Source organism: Capsicum annuum, chromosome 9 (assembly GCF_002878395.1).
Source record: "Capsicum annuum cultivar UCD-10X-F1 chromosome 9, UCD10Xv1.1, whole genome shotgun sequence".
In the NCBI taxonomy this organism is placed as follows: domain Eukaryota; kingdom Viridiplantae; phylum Streptophyta; class Magnoliopsida; order Solanales; family Solanaceae; genus Capsicum; species Capsicum annuum.
Window position 1 is genome coordinate 82,668,255 of NC_061119.1, and position 22,434 is coordinate 82,690,688.

Here is a 22,434-nt window from a genome sequence, read left to right on the forward strand (position 1 = left end):
GGCTTGGGTTGATTTATAGCAACTGCTGCCTTGGCTGGGATTGAGCTGGTACTGCTTGTACTACCATCGCTCTCCTCTTCAGACTGAGAGAGCATGGGATTTTCTCTTTCACATTTCCTGGTGTTGTACGCCGTGCAGATTTGCCTTTACCCCTTTGATATCTTTCTCCTCTATTTGGTGGGAGTTTACGAGCCATAACACCTAAGAAAGAAGTAAGGAATTAGTTCACAGTACAAAAATAGCCTAACAGTGAAAATTTAGACTTAACGGCGACATTAGTGGTCTGTCGGGTAACTGGTGGTTCACCAGGTGGGCCGTCGGTCCTATCCAGAAGAGCTAAAAATTTGGAGAGGTCCAAATGGTGGTCCGTCGCAAAGTTGACACTCCACTACTTTGTCCGTTGCATCTTAACCAGTGGGTGTCATTTTTGGGGTTCTTGTGATGGTCTATTTGGTGGTCCGTCGCATAACTAACGGTCCACCATTTCAATTGTCGCACCCCCTTCTCTAGATTCAAGATTTAATTTGGCATTTTGTCGAACATTAAGCATACAATCCTGACTTTTGTTAGCAAAAATTGACACCTTCATATTTATGCACATAATTTCATACTTTTGAGCATACGGGTTACTCAGACTTGACCCACATAGTGTATATTATCATTCCGAACTCAGAACAAGTTAACACAAAGGAAAAAAAACAAGAGGAAATTTTATCAACTAACCAATTATTTATTTCATGACTTTGTAAATCAAAATGAGAAGAACAAGGTGGTGCTCATACCTTGGTTTTGCAGGAGCTTCTTCTTTTACTTGCTTGCAAATTACAAAATAAAGCTTCACCTAAAACTCTATATTTGTTCTCATGGTTGTTTGTGATGAAAATAAAGAAAAGAGGAGGGTTTGCTTAAATAGATCAAAAAGAAGTAGATAGAGAGTCCTAGGAAGATCAAATGCCCTCAAAGTCTTTGAATGTAATAAAATTTAGTTAGTTGAAGAAGTTGAAAAGGGTACAACGCATGTAACTGCTCTTTTACCTCTTTAAAATAAATTATCCATATATGGGTCACTTAAATGAATTTCACTTTTAACCCGACTCGACCCAGTGCTAGGGTAACAGCGACGACTGCTATGACGGTCCATCGGAAATGTGACGTACCACCATTTGGGCCGTTGCTCCTTACCAGAACATGGTTACTTCAGCTTAATTTCAATGGTCCAAGTGACGTTCCACCACTTTGGTTGTCGCACCTTACCAGAACATGGTTACATCAATTTAATTTTGATGGTTCAAGTGACGGTCCACCACTTTGGTCGTAGCACCTTACCAGAACCTGGGAAACTCAGCATGATTTTGACAGTCAGTATGGTGGTCCACCAATTTTGTGATGGTCAACCACTTTAGCCGTCAAATTTTTCTAGTGAATGAATTTTCTACCCTTTTTCCAATTGTAATTTGCAAGATAGTAAAAAATGACGGCCGAACAAGTGTGGTGCTCAAATTTTCAACCCTTTTTCCAATTGTATTTCTCCTTCTTTTTGCTACATTTTACATCCCGCACACTTCACAAACAAATAAAAATGCACTAAAACAACAAAATAATTTAACTAATGCTTTACAACAACACACTATAGGTTGCCTCCTAATAGCGCCTGATTTATCATCATGCACAACTCAGTTAGCTCGATTACCTAGACTTCATCAAGATAGATAGTATCATTATTCCTTATCGAGTCTATTAGACCAATATACAGTTTCACATGCTGCCCATTTACCTTGAAGACCCTTCTATCTTCATTTTCAAGTTCCACTACTCCAGATGAGTAGACTTGACTCACTTTAAATGGGCCAAACCATTTGAATTCGAGCTTACCTGGAAACAGTTTGAGTCTGGAGTTGAACAGAAGCACCAAGTCTTTTTTTTGGAAATCCCGCTTTTCAATCCTGTGTTCATGGTACTTTTTTATTCTTTCCTTATATAGATCATCCCGATCATAAGCTCCAAGACGGAACTCATCCGTTTTATTCGGCTGCCCCAATCTCATATTCGCTGCCTGATTCCAATTCAAGTTAAGACAATTCAGTGCCCACAACGCTTTATGCTCTAGCTCAATCGACAAATGACATGCCTTTCCATAAACTAATTGGTATGGCGACATACCAATAGGTGTCTTGAAAGCCATTCGATATGCCCATAAGGCATCGTCCAGCTTCCTAGACCAATCCTTCCTGCTAGCATTTACAGTCTTGGCAAGGATAACTTTGATTTTCTGATTAGAGATTTCTACCTACCCACTGGTTTGCGGTTGTTATAGTGTAGCCACTTTATGCTGCTGAACTCCATATTTTGCCAAGGTAGCTCTGAACATCTTATTGCAAAAGTGTGATCCTTCATCACTGATGATGGTACGTGGTACCCCAAAGTGAGAGAAGATGTTTTTTCTATAGAATGCAATAACTCTCTTCCCTTTATTACCTGTAAGAGCCACTGTCTCAACCCATTTTGACACGTAGTCAATGGCCACTAATATGTACTTCATCTAAAATGAGCTCACGAAGGGCCCCATGAAATGAATGCCAAGATATTAAATAATTCTACCTCTAATATTTTAGACATTATCATCTTATGGTGCTTTGAGATGGACTCTTGCCTTTGACATTGGTTACACCTCTTTACAAACTCATAGGCATCTTTGAACAAAGAAGGCTAATAGTAGCCACTCTGAAGCACTGTCCTTACAGTTCGATCACTTGCATGGTGACCTCTAACTGGGGAAACGTGACGCACTTCTAGTATACTCAACATATCTACTTCTGGGATGCACCATCTAATAATACCATCCACACATCACCAAAAATGATATGGCTCATCCCAGAAGTAATGAGTCACATCATGGAGAAACTTTTTCCTTTGATGAAAGGAAAGATTCTCTGGTATTACTTCACTCACCATATAGTTCGCGAAGTCAGTATACCAAGGTACTATTTACATAACAGTAGCTAAGATTTCCTCATCCAAAAATGCATCATTGATCTCAAATTCATCTCTAGCTGCTTGCTCTCCTTCCAGCCTAGACAGATGATCTGCCACTTGGTTTTCGCAACCCTTCCTATCCTTGATTTAGAAATCAAATTCTTGAAGTAGCAGCACCCATCTAATCAACTTTGGTTTTGCATCCTTTTTCGCCATCAAATATCTTAAGGCTGCGTGGTCGGTGCGGCCACCACCTTGGTTCTTAGCAAATAAGCCCGAAACTTCTCAAAAGCATAAACTATTGCAAGAAGTTCCAGTTCTGTGATGGTGTAGTTCTTTTGAGATCCATTCAACACTTTGATGGCATAATAGATTGGATGAAATAATTTGTCTTTCTTTTATCCTAGCGCAGCTCCAAGGGCAACACCGTTTGCATCACACATGATCTCAAACGATTTTGACCAATCTGATGCAACAATAATAGGAGTATCACCAGCTTTCCTTTAAGGCATTCAAATGCCTTCAAGAAATCATCATCAAACAAGAATTTGACTTTTTTCTCCAAAAGTTTACAAAAAGGGTTTGCAATCTTTGAGAAGTCCTTTATAAACCTCCGATAGAAGCTAACATGACCAAGGAAACTATGCACCTCCTTCACTAAAATATGAGGTGGAAGCTTCTCTATAACCTCAACTTTAGCTTGATCAACTTCAATCCCCTTTGCTAAAATTTTGTGTCTGAGAAAAATGCCCTCCTTGATCATGAAGTGGAATTTCTCTCAATTAAGCACAAGATTGAACTCCTCACACTGTTGTAAGGCCCTACTCAGATTTACCAAATATAGCTCAAACAAATCTCCTACCACAGAAAAATCATCTATAAACACCTCCAAGGTGTCTTCAACCATATTTGAAAATATCGACATCATGCACCACTGAAAAGTGGCAGGTGCATTACACAGCCCTAAAGGCATCTGTAACACCCCATATTTCGTGCTAGAATGAAAACCATCATTTCTACGTGTAGATATTCCAAAAGCCATAAATCCTATGTAAATTTAGTATGTTAATCAATTATGTAGTGTGGGAACATATTTGAGAATGAATTCAGATCATAGAGATCGCCTAACTCAAGGTCAAGTTGAAAGCTTTCCTATTGTTCGAGTTTTAGTGAGCGTCGAAACTTGAGTCAACTTCAATCGACCATAACTCCTTGTATATGATGAACTAGGTAGCCTACTATATATCAAATGAAAATTTCTTTGAATTATCTTTCCAACGATATCAATTTTTCCTAAATCCAATATCGGAGCAAAAAGTTATGCCCATTTAACTCCAACATGTCCACCTAGAAAACTGAGTGACGACATTTCTGATAACTTATCACATCTGTGATGACTTATCAGCAAATGTCATCAGCCGTAGGTAGAAATCCATAAATTCCAGCCCCAAGTGACGACATTTATGATGACTTATCACAAGTCTGATGGCTTATCACAAAATGTTATCAGGATTAGGCAGAAACCCATAAAATCCAACTCCCAAGTGACGACATTTGTGATGACTTATCACAAGTCTAACAGCTTATCACAAATGTCGTCAGCTGAGGTTTTCAACAATTGGGAAGCGGTTTAGTAAGGGTATTTTAGACTTTTCCTTCTCCTCCTACGACCTAAATGTTCAAAATCACGTACTTAATCATCACAAATCAGTTTAAACAACCCTTAATCCTCTTTATTCACAAGAACAATATTAGGGTTTCCTCTTAAGATCATCTCCCAAGAAATTCAAAACTCCATTACTCCTTCTTAAAAATAAGAAAGAATCTAAGATTTCTAATCCAAGAAGTTTAGGAAAGTTCCCAAGAACATCAAATTAAGGTCATACTCTTCAAGAAAGAAACTAATAGTTTAGCATCACAATCCAGGAATCTCAAAAAAGCTTTTAAGATCATCTCCTAGAGTTTCAAGGTCAAGTTATCTACATCAAATCAAGTCTATTAAGGTATGTGGGTTTTGAAAAAGAACACCCTATCATTCTTGTGCCCAAAAGTTTTAGGTTTTCTTATAGAATTTCGTATTTCCAAGATGAATTCATATTATTTTGCCATATTTCAAGTTTATGAGATTATGAAATTGTTCAAGTCTTGAATTGCATGACCATCTTGTTTAATTAGGATATAAATTGAGAGTTCATGATATAAATTGCACATTCCTATATTGATTCATATTTTCAAGTATTCCCAAGACTTGTTGTTACGAGTTGAGCCTTATTGTTGAATTATGAGTTTTGAGAATGAGTTGTTGATGACTTTTATAAAATTGCAAGAAGTATGTTCATATTTCCATTATTATGAGATCTTTAAAGCCTTAATGATAAGTCTATCAAGATTTCAAGAAAGAAGTGAATTTTGATCCCAAGTTAAGAAAGAAATCCACATTCTTGATTTTGAGATAAAGGGGACGCATTTTGGCTCCCATCACATACTGTTGAAATGTTTTTAAGATGGATTTTCTTATGTTCTAAGCTAAGTAAGGGAGTAGTATTTAGCACCAAGTTGGGCTTGATTCCGAGGTCTCATGCCCCAGAACTACGTGCCCCTGTAGGTTTCTGATTTACCCCAAGTGGGTTAAGACAGTGATTGCTAAGCATCATGTGACATCTCAAGACCCATTTTTGGGGTGTTACAAAGTTGGTATCAGAGCACATAGTTCAAGTGTCCTAGGGTATCTGTGAAGCCGTGTCTAGTAAAGTCTTGCGGAATGGTACGAAGACATCTGTGCTCTTCTTTGAGAGGCTACAAGGCACTTAAGAAATGTCTCCATTATTTCAAGTCTCAGATCGTGCTATAGAAATGTTCTTTAAGAATCTTATACAGATTCTCATCTTACACTATCCGAGCTATCTCTGCCTTATTTTCAAGGTATCAGAAATAGTCAAGCTTAAATCTTTATAGATAATGCTTTCTCAGACAGTCTCCACAGATAGTTATCGGATTGTAAGCGAGATTGAAAGTATCCCATCAATGCTTTTGAGTTTCGATGATTGAAGTGCTCTATTCATGATTCATAAAAGCCGTGCACTAAGCTCAAGTCAGATGTACTTCCAGATTCCTCCTCAAAATCTATAATGTATAGCTATACTTCCCTATCTATGTATTATTCTTGAGATAGAATCATTAGTAAGTTCCAGTTCCTCCCTAGATAACACTCTCAGATTGTCTATCAAGAAGTTTTAGAAGTCGCACAAAGCGGCTTGAGAGTAGCATTCTAGTGTGTTATAAGTTTCTCAAGATCAGAGTTATGTCCTCACTCTTATGAGGCATGTAAGTAATGCAAACTAAGATGTGTATTCTTAGATCATTGACTATTATGTGTCAATTTTCTATTTCTTGTAACCTTGTTATCATTGTTTTGTTGAAAAATCAAAGTGTAGTGAAGCCGTGTGGGGCTCTTTCGATTCACTAGTAACTTGTTGTGCATCTTGTTGTTTTGTGTTGGTTGAAACTTATAGAGCTATGAAAGAAGTTTAGGTGTATAGATAGGTGGATAGTAATGATGTGTAGAAGGAGGATATGGTAATGGATTGTAAATAAGATAGGCCATATGATAATGATCGATTATTGTTATTATGAGGTTCAAGTAGGCTAGTTATTCTTGATGTTTATTCTATAGCTTCCAAGTGAGCACAACACTATGTATTAAGTTTGAATGATTGGTGGTCATGAAGGTAGATGTGATGATTTCTTGGCTAATAATACTAGTTATAGGGAAGTAATATAATAGGCTTGAACAGTATATGCAAGAGCATAAGTTTACTTGATTCGTAATCAAGTTTGACATTGTATGTATGATGTAGAATTACGCCCAAGGTGCTATGGGGTTGCATTATTTTTTTGAGGATTATTGCGTGTTGTGGGGTCGGTAGTACCATTGAAATGTTAGGTGGAGAAAGACTAGTTAGATAATGAGTAATGTTCTTGATAGCTAAGTTAAGGAGTTTGATTGAAGATGTTGAGCCTTTTTAAGTATGAATGTGATTCTCATGGTTTAGAAACATAAGTTTACAAACGTCATATTGGTAGACTATGACAGAAGTTGTATGGTCCATCAAAGGTTTGGAGATACCCATGTTAAGCGTTAGAATCTAAGTTTGAAATTTCAAAGATTTAGCTAATAGGAATAAGAGTTGAAGCACTAGATGGTGTGCATTCCAACTATGGGGATGCTCATGCAAATTCAAAGTTAGTAAGTGTTCAAGTGTTATATGATGACTATTGGCACTATAGAAAGATAGGGTGTAGCTCAGAAGTGAGTATTAGAAGTTGGTTTTACGCTTTCAGGTGTAGTCATTGGGGTTAAGTTCTTTTGTTCATGTGCGTTGCTATATCCCAAACTTTAGAGTAAAGTGATTATAGTTAGACTAGAGTTTATATAGTGGTTAAAAACCTTAGAGTGGTGGCTTACATCTAAGGGGGAGATGATAGAACAAGCAACCAAGTCAAGCCTTCAGATTCTAGTAGACGTACCGGCAAGTTATAGAATAGCTGTGAGAAAAATTAATGCTTGACCTAATCTTATTTCAGTAGTTCCAGTTGTCCCAATACCTACTCATGCCTTACGTTAGTTCCATGATCTTAATTCATGTTCATGTATATGATGGAGAATTATGTACTCTCCTAGTTTCTAAAAATGGGAAGTTCCAGTTCTTTCAGCAGTTGGAATCACATTCCATAAGTTATGAACTCCAAATTTAGGTCATGTAGCTCCTGACTCATGTACTCAAGCTTTACAGTATGTTCAGTCCAAGTACTCAAGTAATAATTTTAATGATCAGCAAAATTCGGATTTATATCTTGCATTTCCTCAGATTATACTTCTTTGATAAGTCCATGATTCTATATATTCTATTCCTTAAGCCTCAGTTGAGTGTCAAGTTATTCATTGTATCCCCTCGTATTTGGGGCCCTTATGTTCTAACCTTCTATTACCTTTCCTTCGGTCAAGATAGTAATGATAATCAGTTGTCTGGATGGGAGAGAGTATAAACATTTCTTGTTACTGGAAAATCATTGTATGCTTATTTTAGCTAAGGCAATAAAGTGTAAAGTAAGATTAAAGCCAAGTTTTTAATACCCGTCATGGTTAGTCGAATTTTTATATGAGATGTTTGGGTAGTTGAAATCTTATATATGTCTTCTTAGGAGTAGTGCATGTAAGTTGTTCTTGATAGAGGTTTGTAAGTTGTGACAAAGGTATTTTAGGGGAGCGTGTTTAGAAGTGAATATGCGGTTATACAAGTAAGGCTTGAACATCATGTTTGTATATTTAGATGAATGCACTGCACATTAGTAAAATGTCTAGTACGAGGTTGAATATGGTTGTTGGAGTAGTAATGAGGATTTTTATGAGATGAGAAGTTGTGAAGTGCAGGGTATGTTGAATTATGGTTTAGACTAGTAGTAGTACAGTGTTATGTGGTGTATCCTATGAATGTGGGTTAGGCTTGAAGATGGTGAGAGAATTTAGTTAAGTTTAGACATGAGTAGAAGGAAATATCAACGACCTAGTTAGAATTAGAAGACGAATCAATAAGTATGGTTTTTAAGGTAAATAATTAGTTGACACAATATTTTAGAAGTGTGTCTAAGTTTTAAGTAAGGTGTTGCATTGCCTAAAACCTAGTAAATTCTACCCCAATCTATGATTCAAAGGTCTATGATTCCAAGCTATGGAATTGTAGAAATATTGTAATCCCTTATTCAGATGTCTTGTTCTGATCTTGACCAAAATTCTTGGCTCCTTCAAATCGTTAGAACTCCCTAGAGGGGTGTTGAAGAAACCCTCCACTTGAGCATGAGTATCTAGTATGATTCAGTTTGGATAGAAAGCAGTTCAGTTTAACAATCAGGCATATAGATTTCTATGGATTTCTATTTTTTGAACTATCCTAGTTTTACCACGTGAAGTTTCATAAGTACGGTCATTCTGAAATAATTTTGCAATTGCTAATTCAGCTCAGTATATGTATCAGGCATCAGTTTCAGAATTTGGATATCTAGTCATGATTTAATTCATAAGTATTCACCGAACAATCTTCGTTTTCCAAGTATTCCAGCTCAGACACTGTGATACCAATTGTGTGATCTTAGCTTTGTTTTCTCATGATTTGTGCCTGCATAAACTATCACCTCACAGTCTATAAGTACGATCGCACCATGAGCACATCAAGCAAATTCTAAACTCTTAGAATGAGTCATCTCTTTATAAATAAGTAAAAAGGGCAAGTTAGCTCAGATTCAGACGAAGGTAACAACCTTTCTTCATTCAGCTCCTCTCTAATCAAAGATTCAGTTAGATAGCTATTCTTATCATGAGTATATGCATTCATCGTAGTATGCCAAAGTTTAGAAAGATATAGATTCAGTTTAATAAGTTATTTCAGTTGTGTATCCTCAGTTTTCTTGTATTCTTAACCTAACGAGTAACATTCGGGGATGAATGATCCCAAGGGGGAGATAGTGTAACACCCCGTATTTTGGCCTAGAATAAAAACCGCCATTTCTACGTGAAGATATTCCAAAAGCCATAAATCCTATGCAAATTTGGTATGTTAATCAATTATGTAGTGTGGGAACCTATTTGAGAATGAATTCAGATAGATCCCCTAACTCATTGTCAAGTTGAAAGCTTTCTTATCGTTCGAGTTTTAGTGAGCGTCGAAACTTGAGTCAACTTTAATCGACCATAAATCCTTGTATATGACAAACTGGGTGGCCTACTATATATAAAATGAAATATCTTTGAATTATCTTTCCAATGATATCAATTTTGCCTAAATCCGATATCGAAGCAAAAAGTTATGCCTATTTTACTCCAGCATATCAGCCTAAAAAACCGAGTGATGATATTTCTGATAACTTATCACGTCTGTGATGACTTATCAGCAAATGTCATTAGCCTTAGGTAGAAATCCATAAATTAAAGCCCCAAGTGATGACATTTGTGATGACTTATCACAAGTCTGACGGCTTATCACAAAATGTCATCAGGCTTAGGCAGAAACCCATAAAATCCAACTCCCAAGTGATGACATTTGTGACGACTTATCACAAGTTTGACGGCTTATCACAGATGTCATCACCCGATACTTTCAACAATTGGAAAGCGGTTTAGTAAGGATATTTTGGACTTTTTCTTCACCTCGTACTACCTAAATAATCAAAACCACGTACTTAATCATCATAAATCAGATTAAACAACCCTTAATCCTCTTTATTCACATGAACAATATTAGGGTTTCCTCTTAAGATCTCCCAAGAAATTCAAAACTCCATTACTCCTTCTTCAAGATAAGTAAGAATCTAAGATTTCTAATCCAAGAAGTTCAAGAAAGTTCCCAAGAAAATCAAATTAAGGTCATCCTCTTCAAGAAAGAAACTAATAGTTTAGCATCACAATCCAAAAATCTCAAGAAATCTTTCAAGATCATCTCCTAGAGTTTTAAGGTCAAGTTCTCTACATCAAATCAAGTCTATTAAGGTATGTGGGTTTCGAACAAGAACACCCTTTCGTTATTTTGCCTAAAAGTTTTAGTTTTTCTTAAAGAATTTCGTATTTCTAAGATGAATTCATATTATTTTGCTATATTTCAAGTTTATGAGATTATGAAATTGTTCAAGTCTTGAATTGCATGATTATCTTGTTTAATTAGGATATAAATTGAGATTTCATGGTATAAATTGCACATTCCTATACTGATTTCATATTTTCAAGTATTCCCAAGACTTGTTCTTATGAGTTGAGCCTTATTGTTAAATTATGAGTTTTGAGAATGAGTTGTTGATGACTTTTAAAGAATTGCAAGAAGTATGTTCATATTTCCATTATTATGAGATCTTTAAAGCTTTAATGATAAGTCTATCAAGATTTAAAGAAAGAAGTGAGTTTTGATCCTAAGTTAAGAAAGAAATCCACATCCTTGATTTTGAGATAAAGGGGATGCATTTTGGCGCCCATCACATATTGTTGAAATGTTTTTAAGGTAGATTTTATTAAGTTCTGAGCTAATTAAGGGAGTATTATTTAGCACCGAGTTGGGCTTGATTTCGAGGTCTCATGCCCCAGAACTACGTGCCCCCGTAGGTTTTTGATTTACCCTAAGTGGGTTAAGACCGTGATTACTAAAGTTAAGGTTCTATTCGATGGCAAGGATATAACAACTCTCCCCAACGTGGGTAAGATGTTGGACTCCATGTAGCTCACATGGTTTATGTCGGTTAGAAGAAACTGCCACAGATGTCCCCCACTCTTGAAATAGTTTTATTGATTTAAAATATTGAGATAAAGAGTTTACTATACAGAATAAGTTTCAGATTTCATCTAGCTTACAAGTTTTGAGAATAAGTGGAGAATATAGATTTTAGAAGCAAGTTAATTGACTCACAAGATTTATACATGTTTCATTATTCATGTTTTATGGGATTTATATTTCAGATATTATTCAAACTATGTGAGTCATTTATGTCAACATGCATAATTTTATAAGCTATGGTGATATTGAGATATTGTTTATTTATTGCATTGCATCCCCATATAATTACTACATTCCTAAAGTGCTGATCCACATATACGTCTATGTGCTACATTGTCTCATAATATAGGCACAAGACTTAGTATGCATATTCAGATTTAGTCAGCTCGTAGCTTCCAGTCAGCAGGTAATGAATCCTTTTAATTCAAGGGTTTGAGCCAGATATACAGTTTGAGTTGTTCTTTATTTTCCTATTTCAGTTGTATTGAGTTGGGATAGTTGGGAGTCATGACCCAGCTATCTAAAGTTACTACTAGTAGAGGCTTCATAGACAGTCAGTAGAAGTTGATGTATTCAATTTCAATTTTGATTTGTAAAGAAAAATTATAATCTTGTAAATTCAGTTTTGTATTGATCAAATTCAGAAAAGAGTTATTTTCTGCTAATTTGTACAGATTTATACTTTTTATTTAGTTTTTTTATGAGTTATACCAGTAGAAGGGTTAGCTTGGGGTCACTTATGACCCTACGCACTGTGTGACGTCTTGAGACCTATTTTTGGGGCGTTACAGCATCCTCTTAAAAGCAAATCTACCATAAGGGCACGTGAACGTCATTTTCTCCTGATATTTAGGAGCAATAGAAATAGGGTTGTAACCAAAATACCCATCTAAGAAACAGCACCAACTTCTTCCCGCTAGCCAATCAAGCATCTGATCCTTAAAAAGCATTGGTAAGTGGTCCTTCAATGTCCATGACTTGAGTTTTCTATAATCCATACATACCCTTCACCCAGTAACAAGCCTGAGTGGTATCAACTCGTTCTTCTCATTAGCCACAACTTTCATGCCCTCTTTCTTGGGCACGCACTAAACATGACTCACCCACTTACTGTCTGAAATGGTCTATACAAATCCTACGTCTAGCCACTTGATGATTTCTTTCTTTACCACCTCTTCCATAGGTGGGTTTAAATGATATTGATGCTCAATAATCGAAATACAATCCTCCTCTAGCTGAATTATATGTATATATACCAGGAGGGATACCGATGATGTCTGCAATTATCCAACCAATAGCCCTCTTATATCTCTTAAGAACAGAGATGAGAGCTTCCACCTATTGCTCACCTAGATCAACAACAATAATCATAGGTAGTGTATTCCCACTGCCTAGGAGCACATACCTTAAATGACCAGGCAGTTCCTTCCGCTCCAATGTAGGTGGATCTTCTATAGAAGGCTTAGCAGGTGGACTTCGATAACTTTTCAAGTCCAAATCCAACTTCTTGGGTTCATATGAATAAGACCCCATGCCTGTTATGGAACACACCGTCTCCTTATATTCTTCAATACTGTCATAATCAAAATTCATCAATACAACAACTAATGTCTCCACAATAAATTTTTCTTCTATAGGCACTTCCTGCTCCTCTTCATAATAAACATCCACAATAGAAAATACACTTATATCTTTATGCTGCTTTATGGACTAGCATACATTAAATCGAACTAGTTCATTATCCAGCCTAAATAGTAGCTCATTTGCCTTTAGATTAATAAGTACTCTCCCGGTTATGAGAAAAGGTCTACCTAAGATCATGGGTACCTCAAAGTCCACCTCGTAATAAAAAATGACAAAATCAGCTGGAAATATGAAACTGGCCACCTTAACTAATACGTCATATAGAATCCCCACGGGCCGCTTCACAGACCTTCTGCCATAACTAATCTCATGTTCGTGGGAGTAGGATTGCCCAAACCCAGCTTCTTATACACAGAAAGTAACATCAAGTTTATACTGGCTCTCAAACCATATAGAGCTTTTATGAAATCAAGAGGCCCAACAGTGTATGGGATAGTAAATGCTCCTAAGTCTAATTTCTTCTGCACCAGCGACCTTGTAGAAATAGCACCATAATGATGGAGATTGTCCACCGTCTCATAACTAACAGTTCACTTCTTCGTAACAAGGCCTTTCATGAACTTTGTGTACCTGGGTATTTGCTCTAATGCTTCCACCAATGGAAAATTAATTATAAACTGCTTAAGTATGGCCATAAACGTGCCAAACTTTGTATCATCGGCCTTCTTTTTCAACCAATGGGGAAATAGAAGAGGTGTTTTTGGGAGCGTAATAACCACCACTTCAGTCTCTTTTTCCTTGCTCTTGTCCAACTCATCACCCTGCTGATGGTTGGAAGGTGTATTATCAATAACTTTATCCAGTTTCTTAGACTCTACTGGATAACTTTCTTCATACTTAATATTTTCTTCAATCACGTCTTCAATCACAGCTTTACCCATAGACGGGCCTGGTAATTCCTTACCACTCCTTGTCGTAATTGCCATGCAAGAGCCATTATTTTGAGGGTTCTGAACGGTGTCACTTGGAAAAGTTCTACTCTTCCTCTAATTCAATGCTGTTGAGAGTTGGCTCATTTGCTGCTTTAACTATTTGATAGAAGTAGAGTGTGAATTTACCAACTAACTCATGGAAGACAAATCACTCTTCATAGTAGTCACCCAGAGTTGGTAGTCTCAACTCCTTTTATTAATTTCTCTATCATGTCCTCCATGGACATCTTGCCAGAGCTAGTTACAACATTATCTCTGCTTCCAGGAGGAACATATAGTCCACTCCTGTCATTTTTGCTCTTCCAGTTCCCTTGATCTCTATCCTTTTAACCAGCTTTGTTGTAATAGTTTTGACCTTGATTTCCTTGGCTATTACCTTGATCCCCTTGATTATTTAGATAGCTTGCCTCTTCTTTCGAATCAGAGTCAACTCTTCCCTGGGATGCAATAACTTTCACCTTCTTCATTTTTCCAGACAATAGATACTTAGTCAGCAAATCCATTTGTGTCTTCAAGTGTGCCATATCCTTGGTCATGTTTTTCCTTCTTCTTGCATTGCTCTACAATCATACTACTAAACACAGTAGGGCTTGCTACCATAGAATCCCTGGTATGCCAAGCTCTACTCTGTTTAGTTATCCAATCAAGCATCTCTGAATCCTCCAGAAAAGCAAGGTCAACAAATGATCCTCCTACAATATTATCCACGACTAGCTTCGTAATAGAGTTCAGAACCCAATAAAGAGTCTCAATCAAATGAATTCGGTCATGTTATGGTTCGAGCATTGCATCAACTTCTTTTTAAACCTAACACAGGTCTCATGAACATCTTTAGTGGGAAGCTATCAGAAGTTATTGATTTTATCCCTCAACTGTACCCTTCTGGAGGGTGGAAAGAGACTTTTTAGGAAATCTTCTTTCAACTTCCTCCAGTTGGTTATAGAGTCGGGAGTCAGTTCATTCATTCATAGTGTCTTCTCCCCAGATAGAGCTAAAGGAAACAAATGCATGCAGATAACATTCTGACCCGCTCCTGGATTACTAAAAAACTTGCAAATGGTGACAAAGTTCACCAAATGCATGTTTGGATCATCTTTGGGAAGACCACCGAACAACCCCTTAACATGAACAAGTTGAATCATTGTATTGGTAATATTAAATTTAGATCTAGGTGCTAGAGGTGGAAGAATGATAGCTCAGTTGCACCTATTCCATCTATTCCATCTTTGTCATCATTCAGATCAAACTACACTGGTTGATGCTCTTGCCTTGCCCTAAAGGGGCGATTCCTATTTATATTCCAATTTACTGGTACAACCACATTCTCTGCTTTCCTTGGGTTAAAAGGATCTAAAAATTCATCATCCCCTAAATAATCATTATGAGGATTAGGATGGCGTGCCTTCTAGCTGTTATTTTGCTGATTTAGTTGAGCTCTTGCCAGAGCAGCTAGTGTTTCAGCATCTTAGGGGTCTACCATTCTACTAATTAACTGCGGTTTCAGATGTATTGGTAATATTGTTGCACTCGATGTCTGTGTACCTAGCATACACAATAACTACCCTACACAGAATAAAAACAACAAACAAAAGTAAAATTTAGGAAACTTAACCAATGGTCAATTAACAAACACAAACTTAATTGACAACCGTATTCCCCTGCAACGGCGCCAAAATTTATTATGCCTTAATTCTAACTCTTGTTAGAATGTGTAAGTGGTCAATATAAAAAATAGACCCAATTGGGTTGGGTGTCGAATCCCACAGGGAATACTCTATTCACTAAGTATTATGGATGTTACTAGATTGTTGATCGAAGGTTCCAGAATAGAGGGGGATTTTGTTTTATTAGTTATAATCAAATGTTTGTCATAGAAAGTAATCTAACCGTAGGTTATATTGCTAGTAGTAAATTCAATAAGAGAATTTAAACTAGAGTTATGGTTATCAAGATGCTTAAGCAGCTAGGGCTGTGAACTATTGTGGATTCCCAATGAATAATTATTGCAAGAGTGATTGAATTCTATGGTTTACCCATTAGTTTCTCAACCTAAATGAGTAACTCATCCCTTAATTCTTTCAAACTTAAGGAACATAGTATTAATTCGACTATAATCGCATATGGGTTGATCAGGTTAAGGAATCTACCCTTTATCCAAAGGTTAAAGCATTTAAATTTATGTAAACCCTTTTTTTCCCAATAAACACTTTTCTATTTGAACAAGTGTTGTTCTTGGGCTCACTTTTCAAGTTTGCAACAAAAAAAGTCATGAAAGGGAAGAAGGGTCTATGAAATATCAATTACTCAGGGGAATATACTAGATTCACAACCCAAAAATCAGCTTTTCACATCAAGGCTCCCATAACCCTAGTTATGGGAGCTTAGCCACACATTTCCACCCAAGAAAGAGAAGAAACCATTGTGTTATTCATAAATTAATCCAAAGTTTACTTATAAATGTCACAATTGTTGTTCTTCAACCTTCAATAGAAAATATGATAAAAGAATCTTGATCTACAAATCTCCAGTGAATCTTAGAGAAAAATTATGTAACAATGTATTTTTAGTATGGAAAAACCTAATAAAAGATAAGAACTATCCAATAAAACTCAAAACTGGCTGTTTATACGTTCCCAATCAAAATGGATTTGTAATTCAAAATTATAAAACCTACATCCAAAGTAACGGCCAAAGTAGTGGTTTGTCAGAAGGTTGATGGTCCACCATTTGGCCCATCGTTGCTGATCTTGGTATGTCACTTTCTGGATAAGACTGACGGTCAAAGTGGTGGTCCATCACAAGACTGATGGTCCACTATTTTGATCATCGCTGATGATTCTTGAGATTCAAGTTTTGGATAGTCCTGATGGTTGAAGTGGTGGTCTGTTGCAAGGTTGATGGTCTACCATATTGGCTGTCATTAAGCATTTCAGGAAGCCTGGTTCTATTTAGTGTTGACGGCCAATATGGTGGTCCGTTGGAAGATTGACGGTCCACCACATGGGCTATCGCTGGGTCTTCTGAAGTCATGGACTTTATTTTAACCTGACGGTTGAGTTAGTGGTCCGTCGTAAGACTGGTGATCCACCATTTTGACCGTCAAAAGTCTTTTTCTTTTAATTTTCTGAGTCTTTTTATCAGCTGGCTCCTTACCCTGAAACACTAAAAACTAGCATTAAATCCAACCTTGGTTGCTTGAAAACATGCAATTTTCTCAAGAAAAAGATGTAAAATATTATGTTAATAACCGAAATGTCAAGTTCCAATGGTTCCCTCTAGTCCATCTCAAACTCCTTAAGATGAAGTAACAAACGTTGACTTTTGTCAGTCTCTGCATATGTTGTCACAGTTGGTAGCTACTCAATTTGAGTGTGGAATTTCTATTACTCCATCTTCTACGACCATAAGTGTTGGCCAATTCATGAGGTTTAATTCTCTGACCTTTTTTGGTTTTAGGGTTAAAGAGGGTCCTCAAGGTTTTCTAGATGAGATGGAAAAGATCTTCAATGTTCTACATGCCACGAATATGGAGGGCTTAGAGTTTGTTGTCTACTAGTTGAAGGATATGGCATACCAATGGTACGGGGAATGGAAACAGTCAAGGGGTGAGTATAATGAGTCATCTCTGTGGGAAGATTTTTCTAATGCTTTTCTGGACTATTTCTTTCCTCAAGAGTTAAGGGAAGCAAACACAGAAGAGTTTGTTAATCTGAAACAGGGTAAGATTTCTATCAATGAGTATTCCTTGAAGTTCCACCAATTATTGCGGTATGCTTTGGAGTTGGTTTTGGGAATGAGAGTGAGGATGAGGAAGTTCGATTCTGATTTTTTCTGATACTTGATTTTGGAAAGTAAAGACATCTTGTTGATCAAAGACATGGATATCTCCAGGTTTTTTAGGTACATATAATAGGTGGAGAAAGAAAGAAAAAAGTAGGCTGAGATAGAGGAGAGGCAGAGCAAGAAGTTTAGGTTCACTGAGTATGGTGGTGGCCAATAGTAGAGTGGTAGGGATGGTGGTAAGTGGCCCAAAAAGAAGTAGGGCAATTCTAGGTCTTACTTAATGGCTAGTGCTCCCTACCCAAAGTCGTTGGGTGATAGGCCTTTCCATGATGGCGACAACTTTAGGGCAGAGGGTGCCAAATCTCAGGCTAGTTTTCTTGAAGATTCTGTGGTTGCTTGCATCGGGGTTTCAGTGATGAGGGAAGGGATGCATACATTAACTACAGTCAGCCAGAGCACATGCTTAGAAATTATCTCATCGGTAAGGTTGCCTTTGGGGAAAACAAGGTTCCTATTGCCTCTTCTTCAGCTCTGACACCAAAGGGTGCACCATTTAGTTTAGGCACTGGCCAAAACCGTCTTTATGATCTCACTACACGCTAGGAGTCCGAGGCATCGCCTGATGTTATGATTGGTATGTAGAAACTCTTTTCTCATGATGTGTACTTTTTACTTGATTCAGGGTCCACTCTCTCTTATGTGACCCTATTTATGGATGTATATTTTAGTTTTGGTCCGAAGTGTGTTTCAAACCCATTTCTATTTTTACCCCGATAGGTGACTGTGATTTCTAAATGAGTCTTTAGGGGTGTGGTATCTATTGGTAGTAGGGAAACTGTGATGGATATATTTGAATTAGATATTGTGGATTTTTATGTCATACCGGGGATGGATTGGTTGTACTCGTGTTATGCGTCTCTGGATCGTCGAACCTGTAATATTGTTTTTAAATTTCTAAATGATCTGGTTATTGAGTGGGAGGATGGTTCCTTATCTTCTAAGTGGAAGTTCATCTCATAGCTTAGAGCTCGGAGATTAATCTCCAAGAAGTGTCTCTATCATCTAGTCCGGGTTAAATGTCCTAACTCGGAGGATCCTTCTTTGTATTTCGTCCCTGTGGTGAATGAATTTCCTGAGGTCTTCCCTGATGACCTTTCTGGTGTTCATCCTGATAGGGAGATTGGGTTTGGGATTGATCTTGTTCCACATACTCGTCCAATTTTTATTCCTCCGTTTAGAATGGCTTCGGCAAAGTTGAAGGAGCTTACGGAGCAATTAAAGGATATTTTAGATAAGGGTTTTATCTGTCCTATTGTGTCTCTGTGGGGTGCACTGGTGTTATTTGTGAGTAAGAAGGATGGTTCCCTTCGGATGTGTGCTGATTATCGTCATTTGAGTAAGGTGACGGTAAGGAATAAGTACCCTCTTCCAAGGATAGATGATTTATTTGATCTGCTGCAGTGTGCTAAGTTTTTCTCTAAGATTGATCTTCATTCAGGGTATTATCTGTTAAAGATTAGGGAGGAGTATATCACTAAGACTGATTTCCATACCTGGTATGTGCATTTTGAGTTTTTGGTTATGTCTTTTGGGTTGACCAATGCCCTGATGACACTTCTAGATTTGATTAACAGGGTCTTTCGACAGTTTCAAGACTTTTTGGTCATTGTATTCATAGACGATATTCTGGTGTGTTCTAAGAGTAAGGTGGATCATGTGAATCACCTTCGCATTGTATTGCAGACCTTGAAGGTGAAGCAATTGTATGCCAAGTTTTTGAAATGTGAGTTCTAGTTGAATGTTGTCACTTTTTGGGGTCATATCATTTCTAATTAAGGGATCATGGTTTTAGCCTCCGAAGTCTATGTTTTAATAATGACAAACTAACAAGTGAATCTTTGCAGGATATTATAGATTACTAATAAAGGAATCTGGCTCCAGAAATGGCAGGAAACCAACTCACGATCCGCAGCATCAAAGAAAATCAATCAGAATGAGAACAGATTGAAGGAAAATCTCAATCCCGTAAGTTTAGACAAGTCAGATCAATCACGAAGAATATCTGACCCAAAGTCTCTACAAATTAGTTCATTAATGGCTAAATAAAAGGAAGTAAATATCACAAGCACATCTAGAAAGGCATCAATCGATACAAGTAAAAAAAGAAAGATAGATCACAGACATATCTGATATGGATGTGATCCAAAGTCGTGTATAGACATATCTGATATGGACATATCAAACGAATACATTCCCCAGTCCAGGAATCAATTTAAATCCTTGATTGAGAATAAATATCTTGGGTTTCCTTATAAAGAAGTAGCAGCCTAAGACTATAAAAGGTGAAGACTTAAGACAGACATGAGCCATGCAACTTCATGCAGAAAATTCAAAGTGTCTCAATCTTAGTCTCACAAGGCTTTGTAACTTGTAGTTTACAATTGTTATATAAAGAGTAGGATTGAGTCAACTTTGTAACATCAGCTTAAGTTGTTTCACAAGATCTAAAGAGCAAAATAAGTATTCAGAACTTGATTCCTGTCATTGTACTTGAGTCTAACATTCAACGATCTAAGGAAACTTTAAAACCCAAGGGGACTGGAAGTAGGCACCACATTGGTGTTCTAAAAGAGGATAAATCTTTGTGTTATTACTTAATGTTTTGTTATTTGCTTTCTTAATTATTTTAAATCCAATCTATTTGTGAAGTGCACTGATCTACAGGAGAGTCGACTATGAGGAGTCAGTATTTGACTCACAGAAAAATTCAATTCACCCCCTCTCTATTGAATTTCAATTTGTATCAGAGCAGGTTTCACCAACTGTATTTCTTAACTACAGTGAGCAAAGATCAGATAGCCCAGTATCAAATTCTTGGTGCTCTTTTTCAGGATGGTCACTCCTCCGCAAGACCCCCAAACTTTAATGGACAACATTACTCTTACTGGAAAAATTGGTTTAGAATCTTTGTCCAATCAAATAACTTCGAAGCCTGGGTTGTCATTAAGAAGGGTCCAAAGAAAATTCCAGGATTCAAGGAGAAGTCAAAGGACAAAGATAAAGAATCTAGCAATTCTGATATAGAGGGCCTTAAAAGATTCGAGGTCACCAAAGAACAACAAGAGGTAATTCAAACTAATGCACGTGTTATAAGTTTTTTATGTGCAATTAGTGGAGAAGAATACAACAAGATATCAACCTATGAAACCGAAAAAGAAATGTGGGACAAACTGGAGGTAACCTATGAAGGAACCTCTAAAGTTAAGAAGCCAAAGATTGCTGCCTTGGTCAATGAATATGAGTTGTTCAAAATGGAAGAGAATAGGAACATTAAAACAATGTTTGCCAAATTTAGCAAGATCGTATGCCAACTTAAATCACTGGGGATGATCTATCCACACAGCCTACAAGTTCAAAAGCTGGTTCGAAGTCTCCCACAAATTTGGGAAATCAAGGCTATCATTCTGGAAGACTGAGATCTTCATAACATGACATATTATGAACCATGAGTAACCATATTGCATATGAGAAAAATTATATTAACAGGTACCTCAAGGAGGAGAAAAAGAAACCAGTAGCCTTCAATGCTCTCCAACCGGAGAAGTGGACATTCTTGAAGATGCTAATAGTGAAGGAATGACTCTCATAAATCATGGATTAAGTTAAATCATGAGACAGAGAAAGCAAAGTTCAAGGAACCAAGAATGATGATTCTGCTAGAAACAATGAACGCTGCTATTGTTGTGGAAATCCTGGCCACTTCAAACAGAACTATCCAGAATTAAAAAGAGGAACATCTAGGAAGAACCAAAATTTTGGATCCTGAAGTGACGAATATAAAACTAAAGAAGAAATAAAGGCCACCAATATATGCTTCATGGTAACAGACGAATTTAGCGAGGTAAGACAACACAACTGTCATAACTATAATATTCTTGAATCTAACTTGGATATGATAACCGACGAGCTTTAAAAAATCATAAATGAATATAATAGACTAGCTCAAGAGAAGAAAAGTTGTGAAGCTCAATTTAAATGAAAACTCAAAAAGGAACGACGAAATTGGGAAATAGAAATAGAATTATGTCAAATTGAAATTGGCCTGCTTCATGAAAAGCTTGATAATGCAAAAATATAGTGAAATAGTCTTTGGAAATCTCCAAGGCACAGATCAAATTTTATCAAAAACTATACAAATTCCTTATCAGAGTCATTTAAATCAGCTAAGACCTCTTTCTCCTCTTGAGGACCCGTCTATTTTATTTGTCGATAGAGGGGGAACAAATCCTACAGTTGCAGGTATAAGCCTAAAAGTGTGTGGGTTGTGGAAGCCCAAAGGAAGGATGTCTAACCTACAAAACCCAAGACCACTTGGGTACCTAAGAAGGATTTCTTTTTATTTTGCAGGAACATGTCCACGTAAACCATAAAAAAGGAAATATGGGCTCCTAATGGCGGATGTTCCAAATACATGACCAAAATAATTGGGAAATCTGCCATGCTTTAAAGAATGCAGGCGGAGGATCAATCAAAATTCAGTAACAATTCCTGGGGCAGTGTCATCAGATTCAACTTATTAAGAGATTTATAATCTAGAGATATTGCTCGCACAATCCCTGAGACATCACAAAAAAAGTCGACTATATCCCCTTCAGTTGACTCTTACATCTAAAATAATGAAACTAAACTAAAGACAAAAACATAGCTCAAAGTTATTCCCTCCAAGAGGGTACTGACTACAGTAAAATCTCTGTCCCTATGACAAGGTCAAAATAAAAACCACTCATCTT